This window comes from Penaeus japonicus, unplaced genomic scaffold (assembly GCF_977035675.1).
Source record: "Penaeus japonicus unplaced genomic scaffold, GWHDUDI00000001_assembly GWHDUDI00000003, whole genome shotgun sequence".
In the NCBI taxonomy this organism is placed as follows: Eukaryota; Metazoa; Arthropoda; class Malacostraca; order Decapoda; family Penaeidae; genus Penaeus; species Penaeus japonicus.
This window is the reverse complement of record NW_028234405.1, coordinates 26,369,353-26,374,352: the sequence shown is the minus strand read 5'-3', so window position 1 is coordinate 26,374,352 and position 5,000 is coordinate 26,369,353.

Here is a 5,000-nt window from a genome sequence, read left to right as displayed (position 1 = left end):
TAAATATATAAACAAAAAAATATACATACATATATATGTATATATATAATAATATAAAATATATATATATATATATATATATATATATTAATATGATTATTTATAACATATATATATATATACTATATATATCTATATATAAATATATATATATATATAGTATCTATAAATATACATATATATATATATATATCTATAATATTAATATATATCTATAACTATAAATCTCTTGTGTGTGTGTGGTGTGTTTGAGTGTGATGTGTGTGTGTGATACCTCTACCACAATATCAATCTCATAAATAACTATATCAATATATCTATATCTCTAACTCTATATATATATATATATATATTTAATCATATATATCTACATATATACTATAACTATATATATCTATATATATATCTCTTAATATCTAATAGTATATATATTTATATATCTCTAACTATCAATCTCAAATATCAATATATCAAAGACTATCAAAGTCTAACTCTGTCTAATCTATACTTTAATCTTATATAAATTTCTCACATCTACACACCACTATCTATCTAACTAATAAATCAAATATCTCTATAAAAAACTTTATTTACTTTATTTATTTTACTATATATGCCACTAACTATCTTCTCCAACTATATCTATATATATATATATATAACAGACTAATATATCTAATTCTAAAAGACTCTATCTCAACATCTACATATATATATACCTAAATATAGATAACTATACATATATCAATAATATAAATATATAAAGATTTAATTATAATATTATATACATAAATTTATATAAAACCACCCAAAGTGTGAGTTTTGTGATTGGTGTGTGTGTAAATATATAAACAAATCAATAGTACATACCATACAATATGAATATATCACTATAATATATAAAACTATAAATATATATAAATATATCACTATACTATAATATATATATAATAAGTAATATACAAATATATTTCTAAGATATATATATATAATCTATATAATATATACTATATCAAAATATGTATGTATATATAATATATTTCATATAATCAACTATCTATATATTATATATCTAAATCATATATATATAACACATATATAAACTAAAATATCTAACTAAATAATAACTGTACTAACTCATTCCCTATATGATTATCGATAATACATATAGATTTATACGTATTATATATATATCCATATATATATAAATAAATCCCATATATATATATATATATATATCTATATACTATAAATCATATCTACATATAGCTATGACTCAATTTATAGATATCGCTAACAATATCTAAACTATATCACTATATATATATATAAAATTAAATATATCACTATTTACATATCTATAAATATATAAATATAACTATCTATCTATATTCTCTCACTATATCTATTATAAAATGTACAACTCTCTATATCTATATAAATATCAATATATATACTCTATATATCTATCTAAATACACTATAAAAATCCCTAAATCTAGATACCTATGCAAAATCGTATATATCTATATATATATTATATATATAATTTATAAATATAAAAAAAATATATCTATCACTTTATATATATAAATAAAATATATAAATATATATTGGAAGAGATATTGATATAAATATAATATATATATTATATCTATATACATATATATATAAATATATATATATATATGTAAATATAATCAGTGATTTATAAATGTAAATCAAATATTATATTGATATATATATTTTCATAAATTTATAACTATATATGTAAATATATCTTTATATATAAAGTATATTATATATGTTAATATATATCTATAATATATATCTATATCATATATATATAATATTTCTTATCTATAATATACACTATATATATAAATAATTATATACAATATATATATATAAATATATATATGTATGTTATATATATCTATACTATAAATATATATATATATATATAAATATATAATATATAAATAGACTCTTTAACCGAATATAAAACATCTATATCTATAAATATATCTATATAAATGTTTCTAATATATCAATAAAACTACTATATCTAAATATATATATATATATCTTTATATAGGAATCAAAAAACAACTAAGTCTCTATCAAGTATATCTATATCTATTAATATATAAATATATATCAATATCTCTCCATATATATATCATCTATAATGTATCTCAGTAATATATAAATATATATATAAATATCTAGCACTATAAATCTACACTATATCTATATATCTCAAACAAAATAAATATATAATATATTATAAATCTATCTCTATCTATATTATTATAAATTATCAATATATATATATATCTCTATCTATAACTATATAACTCACTATATATCATATCTAAAATATCTCTATAAAATATATATATAATATATAAATAAAATATATTATCTATATATAATATCTATATCTAAAATATAACTATCTCTATCACACTTCTATCTATTTAATCTATATATATATCTATTATATATATTATATCACTATATAAATATATCACTCAAACTCTATATATGCTATAACTCTCTAACTCTCCAATAAATCAATAAATCTCCTCTAATAAATTCTCGCACTCACCACTCTCTATCTCTCTAAACTCACACAGACTCTCTCACAACTACTCAATCACTTACTATAAATAAATCCTCTCTATATAAATCTATATCTCTCCATATCACCTCAAAATAAAAATCACTCTCTCTATATCAAAAATATCTCTATCAATCAATCACACTCTCTCTCAAACAATACACTCCTCTCATCAATAACAAATAACGCACTATCCATCTCCCAAATCTCTCATTATCTCTGTCTCTCTGTGTGTCTGTATCAATATCTAAAAAACACACTATCTATAACTATATCTATCAAAATCTAACTACGGTCTACACTTCTCACACCTATAAATATCATACTATCACACTAACCAAGTCTAACTAAACTGTATCTCACACAAAAATATCTCTCTCAAATCATCAAATATATATACAAGATATAACACCATATATGTATCTATCATTATAAAAACTATATTCTCTATATACTATCAATACTATATCAATAACATCAACTCAAAAAACACTATATATATCAATTCAACTCTATCTATATTCAATTCAATTAACAACAAAATGATTTTTATCCATAAAATTTAAACATGTCCAATATCCAATCTCACTTACTCTCTCTGTCTATCTAACTAACTAACACTATATATATATATAATATGTCTCACACAACAGACACACACTGTAACAAACTCACTAGCCCAAACTACATTATATAACAATAACTAACTCAATAACACACTACTAAATCACTAATTCTCTATATAACAGCCACTCAATCATCTCATAAATTATTACCAATGACACACCACACATCACTAAATATATATATAAACTATTAAATATCACTCTCTATATATATATATATGCATGTATTATCTTATCTATCTATATCTATCTCTAAATATCTCTCTATATCTGTATAAATTTATCTTCTATATCTCTATATAATATATTATATATATCTAATCTATCAACTTCACTATCTATATCAATTGTATATAAATCAAAATCCTATAAATCACCTAACTTCACTCACACACACACACACTCACTCTCACACACACTCCCACTAACAACAGAATAGTGATGAGTGTGGAGATGTTTGTAGAGTGAAGAGTAGTAGTGTCTGTGAGTGTTTGTGTACACAATCACACACTCACTCAAACACACACTACTCACAACATCTCTCCACTCTCAAAATCTCTCACTCATTACTTCCAACTGAATACTACCAGTTAATAATTTATGTGGTGATTTATGAGACTCACACTAACACACACACACACTCCAACTCACCACACACACACACACACACACCACACACACACACACCCTCTCTGTCGAAACACACACTCACGTCACACTCACACACACACAGCACACACTCACACACACCCACTCTCAACCAACTGTTCTGAACATACCAGTGTGTGTGTAGTGTGTGAGAGGTGTGTGTGTGTAGTGTGTGACCCCCCCACCACCGCCCTATCTATATAAACTCACTATAACTAAATCTAACTATATATCTCAAACAATCAAATCTATACATTCAAAAAATATACTAACCACCACACAAATCACTACTATCTCTCTATATATATTATCTCTCATCATATATATCTACATAAATATATACTTCATCTATCCGTAGCATCACCCTATCAGTCTCGAGTTCTCTCTAACAATAAAAATAACAAACTCACTATCTATATCTAAAATCTCTCTAAACTCTATCTATCTCAATCACTCTCACTCAATCTACAATCAATGTAAAAACTGAAATATAACACTCAAAATAACTATATATATAAATCACTATCATCCATATATAAATCTATAAACTATCTATCATAATTAACACTCAATCACAAAATCACAAACCCCCACTCACACTATCACTACTAACACTATCAATCAACACATATATATATAATAAATACCTCATCAATATCTCAGCACAATTGTTGTGTGTGTGTGTGTGTACAATGTCTAAACAAAAAATATACAACATAAATACTATTTTTTTTTTATCAATATGTATATAAATATAAATATATATATCTATAATCCTATATCTATAAAAATATACTCTAAGTATATCCTATAAATATATTTGAATATATATATCCACACACATATACTATCAATAAATTCTATATATATATATAAATAAAATAACTCAATATATATATATTATATATATATAAAATATTATATATATATATGATAGTATCTATTCCATCATCATCATAGATCTACATATAGATTTATACGTTTATAAATATCATAAACAAATAACTATATATATATATATATATAAACTATATAAATATATATATATATATATATATATTATACATATAATATATATAATATATATACTATATATATATA